Source organism: Silurus aristotelis (assembly GCF_946808225.1).
Source record: "Silurus aristotelis genome assembly, chromosome: 12".
Lineage (NCBI taxonomy): Eukaryota > Metazoa > Chordata > Actinopteri > Siluriformes > Siluridae > Silurus > Silurus aristotelis.
Genome location: NC_139585.1, coordinates 13535980 through 13552456, shown reverse-complemented (window position 1 = coordinate 13552456; position 16477 = coordinate 13535980). Strand labels below are relative to the sequence as shown.

The following is a 16477-nucleotide window of genomic DNA, read 5'->3' as shown; positions in this document are numbered from 1 at the left end:
AGGTTAAAGGCAAACGGGAAAAAAAACAAAAAACACGTGAACACTGAGAGAACATGTGAAACTCTGCTCCCACGGTAATTTTGGTGCAGTACAAGATCAAACAACAGACCCTGAAGCTGTGTTCAATATTTCATTTTTTTATTTCCACCCATACCCTGCATGTGCCATCAATTATGCAGTCATACTCGCTAACTGTGCATGCAATTAATCAGACTGCACATACAAATTAGTACAATCATTTCAGACTGTAGTAAGTCAGAGCCACAATGTGGTACATGATGTGTCTAAAGTGATGTGTCAACTCAGTAATGTGGCCTTTGTATTATAAATACTAATACATATTTCAGTCAGAGTAGATTAATGATTAATTGATTCCTTGTTTGGTGTTTGCACTGTTACCTCGGTATTCAGATTGACACCAAAAGTGACAGAAAAAGTATAGAAAATGTGAAGGTCTACAATGTGGTTTCTCTGCAAAAACATCTGAGACTAATATTTTATATTTTATATATTTACTAATTGTTTAAAATGTCATGTGTATTTAGAGAGTCGCTTACTTGGACATTTGCTTTCTCTCATGTTTGCTGTTTTTTCTCTGATGTGACATGACTGAGTGAAGCGACCAGAGTTGTTTGCATGAGTGTTTGTGCATGTACACGGCCTATATAAAGCCAACATAAGACGGACACATAAGATGTCTTTGGTGCCCTGCTCCTGGCCTTGCTCACTTTGAGCAGCTTAAGAAGCTCACCTTTCATACAGACAACTTCCCCACACACCACCCTGACAGACTTGTTAGTCATTCTCCAAAAGCGTCAAAGACGTCTTCATTGCGCCTGGCCTCGCGATGCTTTTTTTCCAGACACGGCAAGATGAAGGCAGGTCTGCACTTCAAACGACTTCTGTCGGCTGCATAGGAATAACAATTGCGGCTTCATTATTTATTTCTGCCTCTGTTGTCTCTGGCAGTTAGTGTAGCCCTGTTAGTGTAGTCGTTACACCCCCCCCAACCAAACATCCCAACCCCCACCCATTATTTACGAATTCAAGAGAAATAATGTCTGAAGTGAAGCGAATGCCTGGGGAGTTGATTAGCTATTTACAGATGCCACCCACAAAATCCCATGACCCTTAGAGTGGAGACTGTGAGCAGACAAGCCAATTAGCAAACAGAGGAGTTGCAGCCTGCTATTATTGCCATTATTCGGTCAGTGATGGTGGCTATTGCTATTCTTTGTGGAGCTGAATGGCAGAGGCCGACTGCACCTTCTTAGACCTGTTAATGGGGGTGCTGAGTGCCAGTAGTGGGGTTGGTAAAAGGGCAGCGTTGAGTGGAGAAAGCACCAGATAAGGCAAGGCAGAATGCTGCTCTGGGTTTCACTTCAGGCCCACAGTGCTAACTGGATATGATGGCTCACCGCAAGGGATCCATGCAGCAGATGTGCTAAATGACTGTCTAGGATGTGTGTGTGTGTGTGTGTGTGTGTGTGTGTGTGTGTGTGTGTGTGTGTGTGTGTGTGTGTGCGTGTAAGTGTGTGCGCGTGCGCATGTTCATGTGTGTGTGTGTGTGTGTGTGTGCACCCGTGTGCGAGTGCACAAGTGCTTAAACAGCACCACTTTAGAGTACATTTTCATGTTAATGTGAGTGCGGAATGTAGTACTGATTGTCAGTAATGTAGACTGCCGTTCAGCTTGGCTGGATACCACGCTCAAGAGCCTTTAAGGCTTCTTATTTCAGTTGCTCCAAGTTGATACTTTGGATTTTAGAAAGCAGGGGGATACTATTAAAAAAACAAGCATGCCAGACAAGAAAAAAAAAGCAAACAAAGATCTGATTTGATGTGATTGGATTTAGATGCGCTGTGTCTCTCTGCCTCCCGTGCAGGATAACGAGGCAGAATTTAATTAGAGAGGGAGTGAGACAAGTCCTGAGGGATTTTACTGCCTGTCCACAATCTAAATGGGCCTACACAGTAGAAAGAAACATGCGTACACATGCAGAACATGTTACTAGTAAACGCTAGAATAATGATGATGCTGATAGTGATGACATAATGATGACATTGCATGTTGCATGCATTCCTAGCTAAGACAAACTTTTAGAAAATAAGGAATGTTGAAATCACAATTGAGCTGCCTTTACTAGCTCATGTGGAAGAGCAGAGGAGAACGGAATCGAGTCGAGGAATGGGAATGTTATCAAGGCCATCTTTAGGTCACCGGTTCTAATCCCGCTTGAAGGATACTTTGGAAGTCAGGTGGCACAATAGCACAAAGCTGCCTACCAAGCTGAGCTTGAGTTACTGTCTGTGAGGAGTCTCACAATTTTACGTGTGCCCCCCCAAATAAATAAATAAATAAATAAATAAATAAATAAATAAATAAATAAATAAGAAAATGCCAGTAGGTAGACTGGCAACATCAAATTGCACCAGGTGTGAATGTGTGTATGATGGACCACCTTCCTATACAGGATGTACCTTTACTTATGCACTCACTGCACACTCACTGCTTCCAGGAGTAGACTCTCCTGTAATCCTGACCAAGAAAAAGCAGTTACTGAATGTAAATGAATAAATGTGATCCGGAATCAAATGAGTCATTCCGTATGTGTCCTAATTAAAATCAGTGAAGTGTAAAGTATACTCTAGTTTGAGACACGATGAGTTTCTATCCTGTCACCAAAGGACATGCCCAACACCTGAGTCACATATATGTATACATTCATATTGAAATCTGAAAGAAATGGATGTTTGTGCATTTGTGCAAAAATGCTGTTTGTGCATGTGCATCCTATCCTATCACATTTCGTTACATTACACGTTTTAAAGCAAGTGTTGCATTTCAGCCCATTATATCAGTGTTCTCACATTTAGCATTTTTACTGTAAGACTGAAACATAAAAAAAAGAGCGAAGGTATGTTTATAGAGAGTAAGATTCACAGCTAGCAGGAGATATAGAAAAGGAGGAGGTGTACGATGCCTTTTGCTTCTGCCGTTCAGTATCTGTCAGCCTGCGTTAGCGGCCAGAACAAGCGAAGAGCTCGCGTGAAACTGTCAGCGCATCCTTTCCTCCTCCGCTCTTTCTCTATCTTTCTCTCCTCCTCCTTCCCCCACTTTTTTCTGTCCCTCCTCCCCTCGCTCCCTCTCTCTCTCCCTCTCCCGTACATTCACTCTCTGATGTTTCTCACAGTGTAAGGCACAGCCAGTGAGTGAATGCCTAGGCACTACCCCCCACCCCTCCTAGTGAGTGTGTATGTGTGTGTGTATGTGTGTGTGTGTGTGTGTGTGTGTGTGCGTGTGGGTTTGTGTGTGTGTGTGTGTGTGTGTATACACACACACTGCAGGCGCGTGTAGCTGACCACACTGTGCTCACAGCTATGTGTGAAGACACGCACAGCACGCCAAAGAATCAGCAGCACTGATTCTAATGCTCGCTTTCTTCCAGGACCGATCGCATTGCAGACCCATCCTTCTCTCTCTCTCTCTCTCTCTCTCTCTCTCTCTCTCTCTCTCTCTCTCTCTCTCTCTCTCTCTCTCTCTCATTCTCTCTCTCTCTCTCTCTCTCTCTCTCTCTCTCTCTCTCTCTCTCTCTCTCTCTCAATCTCTGTCTTACACTCTGTTTCTCTGTGTCTCTTCCTTGTAATTGTACAACGGTATAGAGCTGGAATAGAAGGGGAAATACCTTCTCTTTCTTCCTCACACTCTCTCTCACTCTCTCTCTCTTTCTTTCTATCTTTGTGTCCTGCGGTGGGATAAGCTGTGAGAGGATGAGCCCCTGATCCAGCGCTGGACCCAAGTGACCTGACAGCTCAAACTGTGAGTATACAAGTCTCTCTGTCGCCTCCTACACACACAAACCTGCTTTTATACATCAACACACAACAACTCATACTTGCAGGAGGATGGCAATATAAGTGAATGGCTGAATGGGATGCAATATCCTTTGGTTTTCTGAATATTTTTAAGTGTTGTTTTTGTTTTCTCTTGCTGTGTTCTCGCTCTTGGAAAGTACTTCATTGTGATCATTATGAAAGAAGAGTGTAAAATCAGTGATATCTCACTGTCTATCTCAGCAGCATGCCAACAGCATGGTATTTAAATTTGGGGCGAAACAAATATCCGCTGGCAAGTTGATTTGAGTGCCAGAATTTTGTTAAAGATGCACTGGTTTTACGTTGCAATCCCCCGCCAAGAAACTGCCTACGGAAATTCACTGTCATATCTCCTCTTATGTGATATTCAAAAGTACACCACGCTCTCTTCCCATACTTGAAACGGCGCATTTATCTGTCATGCTGTCAGCGCTGTGCCCAAGCTTTCCACATGTACATTATAGAGAATGTGGCAAGAGGTAGAGAGCATCTAAAATAGAGCTGAATATCATTACAATTTCGAGGTTTATTAAACACGTTTTACATTTGGGCTGAAGAATGCATGTGGATGGTCCGCTTGCATTGCGCTACATTAGAAGCCCCTTATCTTAAAATATTCTTCTAAAGATGTGCCATTTAGATTTTTATTTCTACTTTATTTTACTTTTTACTTCAAATTTTGCGATGGATGCATGCTTTACGCTGGTGGTCAAAGTGTGTACATTTGTATATAGTCACATAAGCATTATGAGTGTTAAGTGCTAGTGTGTTAGGCTAAAAGGAGCACAATTCAGTAAGACAGACAGAAACAGAATCTTTCTTCCAGTTTACTCAAGCAGTGAAGCATGTCTGACAACTAAAACAGCAACACTGTGCTGTCTACAGTGTGTCAAAAGTCAGCTGGCAACCAGATGCTTTTAACAAATAATTTGCTCAAACACATCTGAGCAAATAAAATTATCTACATTTCTAGGTACTGGGTTTGTAATGAGTTCTATCTAGTCATAGGCCCGATTTGGCAAAGAACAGCATGTGCATGCTGGTGCTTCATTTGTTAATGGTGTATTACAAATTCAAGTTGTGCAACTTTAATTTTAGTTAATCTGAATTATAAGCTTAAGTGCTGACAATATTTTTTTGAAGACACTGACCATAGATATGTAGCAGAGTGGTCACTTTTGTCAGAAAGTTGGTTTATAATATAAGATCTGAGGTTAAAAAATACATAATTGAAGGAGGTGAGAAGTAACAAAGTGAACATACTCTGAGCAAGCTGCGATATATGTTGAAAGGCAAAACGCTGTGGCAAAGTGAGCCAATTTGCTCCAGTGCCTCCGTTTGTGTTCTGTGCCTCATGATGCTATTAAAGTCTTCTGACTGGTGATGATACCATTTCTCAATATGATGTCAATATCCTGCTGTGACACACATGGCAAATAAAAGACAGCACAAAATGATCAAGGCATTTGGTCAGAGATTATTATTCTGTATTATGCCACCACAGAGACTTAATGGCTTAAAATATCCGTGAACACATGAACAAATAAATGAATGATAATTAATAATTTGTCGTTTTTGTTAGAAACCTAATGCACAATACTCACGTGGACATACTGAACATAATGTTGGGAAAAAGGGCTAGACAATGGTTATGAATGGTTACTGTGATGCCAAATGTTATATAGAAATGCTTTAGACATTAATAGAGAATACATTACATATTTATAGAGAATACATTACATATTTATAGAGAATGCATTCCACATTTACAGAGAGTGTAGACATTTAAAGAAAATCCATTCCTTGGATTCTTTTAAAAAGAGTTTTACAAATATGATTATACATAAGATGCATAAATGTTATAGCGACTTTTTATCTACGACTATAAAAAAGATTTTAATTGTAGTTAATATGCAATGCCTTTTTAATTGCACGTCTTATATTCCTCTGACTGAGGTATAGTTTTTGTTAGTGTTAAATTCGATTTTTTACTTTCCCAGTTGTATTTCACAGCTTTCAATGACAAGAAAAAGAATAGAGTTTGAGACCGAGACAGTGGCTAGTACAGGGAACTGTCAGAAATCATGTCACAGTGTCATTAAGGTATCCGCTCGTAAAATTGAATTGTTCAGTTACTAATGCTTTACCAGAGAGACCTCTTTAGAGTTCTGCGTAAAAGAATATGAAAACCTGTACAGTGTTTAAAGTGGCCATCCAGATGAACAGAAGCTCACTAACCCAGTCATGATTCTGTCAAAATAATTGCTTTGATCACAATAGGTGATCCTAGTAAAGATAATGTTTTATAGTATATTATATTTTATGAATTATTTTTTACTGTGTCATATTCGCTCAGAAATAAAGCGAACTACTCTCACCTCACCTTGGACCCCATGTTGTCACTGAACCCACGGGAGTGACGGATGCGAGTCTAAAGGATCTACTTGATTATGTTCAATGGAGAGCTTTCTCCTCTCACACCTTATTTATTGCTCTCTCTCATTCAACTGAAGCACAAAGTAATAAATCTGTCACACTCAGATCTACTACTACCACACACACACACACACACACACACATGCAGCTCTTCCCAATCTCCAAAACAGCACAAATTTTTTGATAAAGCAAAGCAAACATAAACAAAAACCTGAAAACATTTTACATCTGATTCTTAAGGCATGTTTCATATCACCACCAACAAAAAGCATGTAAATAATTATCCATGTTGACAGGTTGTTGTATAGTTTTTACTCACCATTTCTAACTGGAATAGCAATTATTGGACATTTTATGCAGTCTACATCTTGATCTTTGTATTTATAATCAGTTCACATGGGATGTTGCCTGTTCCTCCATTCAAGTACTGTAATTATGATTACTCCTTACCCTGCAGGTGTATTCAGGTACCATAAGATGCCACTGCTGGAACTCACATGTGCTATGTGGTGACAGCGAGCAAAATATAATGTGCACCTATGTAAATAGTGTCAGTGCCTCAACGCACAAAAAGGCTTAAATATTGTCTGCCGGATCCTTTGATAACTGCTTGTCTTTCCCCTGATGCAGTACTTAAGTAAGGCCCAAGGTTTAAGTCTTTGAAGTGATGATTGTTCTGTAGGCTCAGGAACAGTGAGTCATCCACATGTCATGAATTGCCATGCTGTGGGTATTTTTGTGGAGTGCAGAAGAACTACGACCAGACTCTTAATCACTCACAGTTACAGAACGCCATAATTATGGCAACATTCACAACAGACTCACATTCAAAGTTAGATTTCAGAAATATGATATTCTTTAAAAAAAAAGAGCTCTTGTAAATTTGGACCGCTCTAACATTCCTATGTGCATTATGGTGAAACTCAGGCTCAAATGAACCATTAATTTTGTACACACATGCTTTGGACAGCTGGTATTTATTACATTATTTTCCAATTTCAAGTAGCATATTCACCTATCTATTTTTGGTAATATGGAGGAAAATAGAAGGAGCCGACATGAAGACATTGAGACACAATACGATCATGCAAAACTCCAAGCAACCTGAGCTCAGGATCAAACCAGGAATTGTAGAACTTTAAGGTACAAACATTATCCGTGTACCTTCTTGTCATCAAAAGCATTTGTGTCTCAAATGTGTCATTCTTTTTTACTTTTCTCTAAAGTAAAATATAACAATATAGCTAAAAATGTAATAATAAAGCATATACTGCTGAAGGCAGTTATATCTCCCCTGCAAAGCAGAGTTAAACATATGGCAAGCCTGGAGCAGTTCAATCTGAGCCTCCCAGCGACAGCTTTGATAGTCCAACAGAGGGAGAGGTTTTTGGTCCCAGACAAGTTAAGTTGATTTAAAAAAAAACTGTAACTATCCACAGAAACAGCTTCTCTTCAATCAAGAATATTTCCCAAATAGCGTCTGGAGTTCAAAAGGTCAAATGTTATATAAGTCGGAAAAGATTTAACGATTATGTGTTTAGTCAGCGTGTACCGGTTGGACATGCTGACAATTTTCCAAAAACAAGCTTTAAGGTGGAGCAGGGAAGAAAGATGAGAGTCTGGTCGCCATGCAGCACACTGACAAAAGACAGCTTATCCAACAATTTCCTCCCTTCTTCTCGCAGAGGCTGAAATAAAAAGCGCACTGACTGGGGAAAGGCTGGCTTTATCCACAGTCTGTTTGATGTTGGATTTTGTGTGTATATGTGTGTGTGTCTGTCCATGTGTGTATGTGTTTGGGGTACCACTAGTCCTGGGAGAGCATTGACAATCAGTGTGTATGTAAGAGGGGGTGTTGGGTGAATCTAGCCCCTTGAGAGTTTTTCTTGTGTTGCCTCAATCCACCAAAATGAGTGGAAAACCTGGTTAACACCGCAGCCGCTTTTGAGGCACAGACCCGAGCCCTTAACGATCTATCACTTTTTCTCTCTTCTTCTTTCTCTCATTTTGCTCTCTCTTTTTCTCTCTCTCTCTCTTTGCTGGGTCTGGTGGTGGTGATTAGAGAGCGGAGCAAGCCTCTGTTATAAAAACGGGGCTATGGCTTTCGCGCCAGGCTGATCTGTCGTGCGGCCATGGTGGGTATTTCAGAGGGCTGCTGCGGGAAGATAGGGAGATTGAATGAAAAAAAGTCTAGCGGGAGGAGAGGAGAAAATGGGTGAACTTGTATTAACTGGTGAACGAGCCGCTATGTTCAGCAGGGATTGGGAATCTTCTTTTGGTATACTCTCACGAGAAGCTCTTCCTATAAATTCAGTTATTTTTTTCAGCTCATGCTAATAATAGCAACAAATTGATGCAAGCATAATTTGATGTTGTAACTATAGTTACTGATTACACTCTCCACTCACAAGTCTGAATATAAATATAAACTTATATAGCAAGTGGCAAATATAGATATGTTTGTTACACAACCTGAGGACCAGAGGATGGTAAAGCAAGGAAAAGCATTCTAGTGCCAAAGCCTTTAATAAAAATAAAAATTTGTTAGCCAAACACCAAGCACATTTTGTACTCAAGGCCTTAAACAACCCAGCCTATATACATACAGTAAAACATTAGAAACAAACCATTTGTTTAAACAGTAAAGAAAGAAAGAGTACAGTAATCCCCTGCTTTACTGCGGTTTGAATCTTATGCCCCCGGTTTATTGCGGAATTGCATTTACTATATAACTAATTTATTTCGCTGATTTTCTCGGTCTTTTGCAGATAGCATGACTAACCAAAAAACCTATGGGGGATTGTTTTAATTAAGTTTTATGTTGCAATAATGACATTTATTAATAAAAATATAATTATCAATTTTAAAATTAAGTAAAATGTACTGTAAAAGTACTGTATACGTAAAATATAATTTTTGCGGCGGCGTCCGTTTATCGCAGTTTCTTGTTTATCACAGGCGGTTTTGGAACACAATAAACAGAGGATTGCTGTATATGTAAAACATGGGCATGTATTGACATTACTTCAATAAGAGAAATGCTGACTAAACACAACAGAGACCCAAAGACATGCTGTACTGCGCAAACCCATAAATGCTCTAAATGCACTGAACTACCACTGGAAGCAAGGTACATGTCACATTATATACAGGAAAACCATTACAGCAAGCAGACATTGTTTACCTGACTTATATTGTAGACAGGTACTGTCTTTTTCTATACTTCCCTTTTTTCATACTGATATGTATGTTTAATGATATATTAGACACCCCTACTTCTATACCCGTGTGTGTGTGTATATATATATATATATATATATATATATATATATATATATATATATATATATATATATATATATATATATACAGTGAGGAAAATAAGTATTTGAACACCCTGCTATTTTGCAAGTTCTCCCACTTAGAAATCATGGAGGGGTCTGAAATGGTCATCGTAGGTGCATGTCCACTGTGAGAGACATAATCTAAAAAAAAAAAATCCAGAAATCACAATATATGATTTTTAAACTATTTATTTGTATGATACAGCTGCAAATAAGTATTTGAACAGCTGTCTATCAACTAGAATTCTGACCCTTTGAAGACCTGTTAGTCTGCCTTTAAAATGTCCACCTCCACTACATTTATTATCCTAAATTAGATGCACCTGTTTGAGGTCGTTTGCTGCATAAAGACACCTGTCCACCCCATACAATCAGTAAGAATCCAACTACTAACATGGCCAAGACCAAAGAGCTGTCCAAAGACACTAGAGACAAAATTGTACACCGCCACAAGGCTGGAAAGGGCTACAAGGAAATTGCCAAGCATCTTGGTGAAAAAAGGTCCACTGTTGGAGCAATCATTAGAAAATGGAAGAAGCTAAACATGACTGTCAGTCTCCCTCGTACTGAGGCTCCATGCAAGATCTCACCTCGTGGGGTCTCAATGATCCTAAGGAAGGTGAGAAATCAGCCCAGAACTACACGGGAGGAGCTGGTCAATGACCTGAAAAGAGCTTGGACCACCGTTTCCAAGGTTACTGTTGGTAATACACTAAGACGTCATGGTTTGAAATCATGCATGGCACGGAAGGTTCCCCTGCTTAAACCAGCACATGTCCAGGCACGTCTTAAGTTTGCCAATGACCATTTGGATGATCCAGAGGAGTCATGGGAGAAAGTCATGTGGTCAGATGAGACCAAAATAGAACTTTTGGGTCATAATTCCACTAAACGTGTTTGGAGGAAGAAGAATGATGAGTACCATTCCAAGAACACCATCCCTACTGTGAAGCATGGGGGTGGTAGCTTAATGCTTTGGGGGTGTTTTTCTGCACATGGGACAGGGCGACTGCACCTGTATTAAGGAGAGGATGACCGGGGCCATGTATTGCAAGATTTTGGGGAACAACCTCCTTCCCTCAGTTAGAGCATTGAAGATGGGTCGAGGCTGGGTCTTCCAACATGACAATGACCCGAAGCACACAGCCAGGATAATCAAGGAGTGGCTCTGTAAGAAGCATATCAAGGTTCTGGCGTGGCCTAGCCAGTCTCCAGACTAAACCCAATAGAGAATCTTTGGAGGGAGCTCAAAAGCCGTGTATTTTAGCAACAGGCCAGAAACCTGACTGATCTAGAGAAGATCTGTGTGGAGGAGTGGGCCAAAATCCCCCCTGCATTGTGTGCAAACCTGGTGAAAAACTACAGGAAACGCTTGACCTCTGTAATTGCAAACAAAGGCTACTGTACCAAATATAAACATTGCCTTTTTCAGGTGTTTAAATACTTATTTGCAGCTGTATCATACAAACAAATAGTTAAAAAATCATACATTGTGATTTCTGGATTTTTTTTTTTAGATTTATATATATATATATATATATATATATATATATATATATATATATATATATATATATATATATATATATATATATATATATATATATACCTCTATATATTAAAAAAATAATTGTTAATATCTACAGTACATTCATACGTAACACCTCCAGGGTCTGGGACCTGAACTTCATGAGGAATTTTATGCAGAATTTTATGCTCAATGTCCATGTGGGTTTTTTCTTGGTTGTTTGGTTTGCTCCTACCAGAAATGGACCTCCTTAGGGTTAGGGTTAGGGTTAGGGTTACCCTAACCTCCTACCTTCTCCTAGGTGGGAAAGTGTCTTTTATATTACTGTATATTATATCATATCACAAAGCTACCCTGTGTCACTTCTCTGTCCTGCTCCACCTGATTAGTAGTAATAGTTATGGGAGTTATGCTTGGGTTCTATCTGTCTGCATTAATTCAAGAAAAGCCAGAACCATATGTCCTCCACCCTGTCCAGTGTTCACTGTGTGCATGTATGCTTTTATTTAGCAGAAGCTGTCATCTCCCATAAACCCTCAGCACATTTCCATCCATCCTTTCTGCCAAGTTTTCTCTGATGGGCACCATTGTTACAGCAGAGAGAACTGACAGCTCCAGTCAAACTGGCCACTCTGTCTTTTCCCAAAACGAGACAGTGAGTGAATAAATGAGTAGCTGGTCAACATTAACTCTTTCCCAAGTTCCCTGGACATTACATATATTCTCCTCTAAATTCTGTGTTGAGTTATGTGTGTAGGTAAATATCACACCTTATGTGGTCAGAGTAAAGCCTCATTTATTCAACAATTCATCTTGCTAATCCATGAGATAATATAAACAGGCAGAACTTTCGTTATTTTATACAATTGTGTAGTTGACTCTAATTTGAATTTTTTCCATAAAATTTTAAAAAGGAAAAGTCTTAAAATGTTGACACTAATTTACTCTCACCCTGGGTTGCCAGTACAGTATTGTAAAGTTTGCAATAAACAGTGTGTAATTTGACTGATACAGGAAACAATAGAACTGAAGGGTCTTGCATTGGGTCGTAACTATTTAAGCGCTAGGATTTAAATAAATGACTCAAGCTCTTAACCCCTGATACACCAAGCACTGATTCAACCACTTCTACCACTCATTTAACTCACACTATATTACTATAACATTTTCAGCAATTATTTGGACAGGTGGCGCAGAAAATAAAAAAGAAAAGGAAAGCTTTGAGGTAACATACTATAAATTGGTTTCCAATAATTGATAAGGGATAATAAGTTTTCTTTTATATACATGGGGAATAAAATTAACAAAAAAGAGATTAAAATAGATTTAATCAGTAGAAGAGTGTTGTGATATATAACGTTATTTTTTTTTAATAATTTTTACACAAAACGTTTTTGACTATAAAGTCCTTATTTATTTGACATTCTAGAAGAATAGTCTTGATTCATCACATAAACATCAAATTTGTTCTTCGCATATCCCAGCTTGTTTAGAGGCTGAGGTCAGAGTGCAGGGTCGGCCATGAAACGGTGCCCTTGGAGCACAGAGGGTTAAAGGCCTTGCTTAAGGGCCCAAGAGTGGCAGCTTGGCAAAACCTGGGCTTAAACCCCCGACCTTCTGATCAGTAACCCAGCACCTTAACCACTGTGCTACTACTTGCCCCCCCCATAAATTCTATGTCAGACTTTATGAATCCCCATGCCATAATACAGGTTAATTGTGTTAATATTGAATTTTGGACAATGACATGTATGACACTAAAATTAGGCTGATTAATAATTCCAAACTATACCAGGGGTCCAGACTCAAAAATGCAAATAATAGTGCATAAGAGAAGAACATTTTGCTAAGAGCATCAGGCCATAATCTGGCTCCAACTTGCTTCATTTTGACATGTTCAGAGTGGTAAAAAAAGATGCTAGTAGATATTGCACTATTGAAAGAACACAAGTGGGTTCTGTACAAAGGTGTTGAATACAGGCAATAACTCTTGCACACTTAGAAATTTATATCAGTCTGTCGAGTTTGGGAAAATATGCCATGAAATATTTTGACTCAATGAAGAAAATACAGTTGGAGAAACCACTTTTGTGTGTGAAACCATAGCAGCATTTTTTTTTTAGCAGCACTAGTTTTAGAGCTTTTTCCCAGTGAGATATAAACAGAAAACATGTAGGAGTGCAGCTCTGAGGTTGGCTCGCTTGGAAAGCTCTGCTTTAGTGTGTCTCCCACTAGAGGCCAGCCACCTCCACTGTGTCAGCTAGCATGCTGGTTAATCATCAAATATACCCTACATAGACAGAAGGAGGAAAACAGAGGCTCCTCTGCCTCTTTGTCATGTTTCAGTCATCTCCAGTCTTTAGATGAGCCAAATAAATATGAATGTTTATTAAGCAGTTTGAATTCATGAATACATCAGGTTGTTCTTTATATTAGGTCCAGTGTTTCTGGTGCATAAAGCTTGTGCATATGGCCTTGTGGTCTGAATGCAAATCGTCTCACAGTCTCAGCTGAGGCTCTCACTGCAGGGAATCGTCTTTTAAGTTTCCTTTTTTTTTCAGGAAAACCAGCTGAATTTTACTTCAAGTATCCTTTTTTACTACATTTTGCTCCTTATAAAGGACAATGATTTTAAAGTGAGTATGATGTAGTGTTAGCTCTTACTGTGCTTTGATGCCATTAATGATTGCACTTATATAAGTCAAAAAATATATATGGTATTTTGCACAAACTCTGAAAATAGTGTGTGTGAAAATAGCTTTACAAGAAAGAAAAATACCTGTTAGGTATTTATAGCCATTAAAACAGGAAGGGCCTTGTTTTGTGGACATTACACAACATTTAAAATAAATATAAATATTTGATGATATATAATGTTTTATTGTTAGGCTGATAAGGCATTACAAAGCAAATTCTTGTGGTTTAAACAAGAAAAGAAACATCTGATTTGCTGTTTGTTGAAAAATATAAACTTTTTGCAGTAAGTGGAATCACAAGAACTTACAAATTGTTGTAGTACCTTACAACACATAATGTATTGTTTGAAAGGGTTCCAAACCTTTTAGACACCAAGAAACCTTAAATATATTAAACTATCTATAGAAGATTCCTTGAAAAAAAAATATGTCTTTTGCAATAAAAACTGTCAGAGTGAATCTGACCTGTGTGCTAGACTTTTTGTTTGTGGATGATTAGTGTCAAAGACACACCACTTTTCTGAGGGCACAGCTACATAGACTGTCATCAGCATGTCACAGAAAACCAGCCTAATCTATCAGAAAACCCCACTCTTGCTGCTCAAGCTTATACAGCAGATGGAGATCCAAAAAATACCCGTTTCAGCCAGCCTTCCAAAAGAATGCTCATACAGACATTCTTAGTATATATCCACTCAAGAATGGATAAAGTGTGTAAAAAGCTATTTTAGCTTAGTGTTGGAGGACTACTAGATTTTGGTACTCTTTCTTTATATTTGTCTTGAGCGCAAGAGCTCTGGCTGGGGAACAGGAAATACCCCATCGTCCTGGCCTGTAGCTGGTAGTGTGGGGAACAGGAAGCACCCCATTGTCTTTGCTCTATAGTCCCAGCAGGGCAAGAGGAGAGCCTGCACCTGCTACAGCTTTTAGTGCCGCCAAGTCCTCCTTTTGTCCTTGGCCAGCCGTGGCTGCGTGCCTTACTTCAGGTCAGGACAACCAACTGCAGTCGGGCTCACCACTGTTCTACATCATTGATGTCAGTCATCGACAGCCCCTCCATCCCAGCTTCAATCTTCCCCCAGGGCATCGATCAGAAAAAGTCAACCTGGATCCAAAGATGAGATCAATGGCAGACAGGACTCATGGAATTCTGCTGCAAGGGGCATTTTCAAAGTTACATGGCACCTGATGTCTTTTGCAATTTATATTAATGGTGTTATCTGTCAGCTGTTTAATGAATGTTATACAAAACCATGGTCACCTTTAAAAGATGTAGGTGTAATACTATAAGGGCATGTTTATTAAAATAAAAGATTTTAAGCAAATTTTATTTTTTACACCTTTAAACAGCTAGTCATCAGTTATGTTATTCCTGGATTGAGTATTAGGATTAAAATATTGCTTTATTCCCTGCTTGTGTTAAAGAGGAGGTTGGTTAATTGCCTTTTTGATTTGCATTTAGATTCGAAGTCCTACTGGGTTTGGATGGAAGTGAGTATGGCATATTTTGGAAAGCTGCATGAATTGGTCTCGAGCTGAGATCAAGGGCCAGAGTCACAGATCTGATCAATTCTCTGAGCTGCTTAGACAGCAACTCACCTTCCTCCCTCCATTCCACTTTTTTCTTTTCATTCTATCTCTCTGCTATTTCAATCTGTCTGTCTCTCCCGCTCTCCACTTTTGGCATTTTTTTCTTTATCCTCTAATCAATAGCTGATGTTATCATACCCCATCAGCTGTGAATAGTGTTCTAATAGAGGTCAGGTCACCAAGGACTTCATCTATTCCAACAACCAGCCCAGCAACTGAGGCCTGATTACAGAGGCCTGATGCATATGTGTTATAACGATACAGGGCCATGCACTCATTTTTATTTTTTATTTTTTTTGTGCAATGTGTACACACATACACATGCTTCGGTTTAGAGTCAGTACAGTACGCTCAGACTGCATGGAATGATTATTCTGAAAAATGTGTTTCTATATATCATACTCCACATCACATTCAGCATATCAGTCGGAAAGTTATAAAGGCCAACCTGGGTCAGCTGCTGCTGCTGATGAAGGCTAGATGCAGTACCATTTTTAACAGTGTAAGAGCACAATATTCTGTCGAAAGCGAGAAGCCATAAAATCAGTGAAGTGCAAAGCAAATGTGGCCTAGGAAACATTATTGAAATAGAGTACAAAGCAAACTAATAAAATTCAATCTCCCAGCAGATGCCCTCCCGTTCTACTGACAAGCTATCAGTGTTGTAAAATCACTCCCAAGTTTAACTCATAGATTATAAGAAGGTACCGTATGTTTGTGTGCTGAAGTCTGCATATACACAACAACCTAAAGCTAGTGATGTGATAATAAAAAACGAACATGCAGTGAAAAATAATTATTTAATATTATATATACTAAAAAGAACATCTTGTTCATCCTGTTGTTTTGCCTCACTAGTCAGAGATGTCTAGCCATTTCTACAGAAGACAGAAGACTATACGCTTTCAGACTCAGAGGTGATTTAAAACGATTCATCCTAATTCAGATTTTAATTGTGCTTGGGACTTTATAGGGTAATCATTTAATTGAATTTTCTTAAGATTATCC

At 39.1% G+C, this 16477-nt stretch overlaps 1 protein-coding gene across 5 annotated transcripts in view; it reads left to right on the top strand.

Moving 5' to 3' along the window:
- Positions 1–3221: 3221 nt before the first annotated feature.
- The window catches only part of rbfox3a (RNA binding fox-1 homolog 3a), a 340119-nt gene continuing 326863 nt past the window's right edge, over positions 3222–16477 (top strand). For 2 of the 5 annotated variants that reach the window (XM_083556155.1, XM_083556149.1), the window contains exon 1: positions 3341–3819. The gene's annotated coding sequence lies outside the window, so the exon portion shown is untranslated. Of the gene's footprint in view, positions 3820–16477 lie in introns of all 5 variants that reach the window. The other 3 variants (XM_083556150.1, XM_083556151.1, XM_083556153.1) reach the window with 3 other exon arrangements.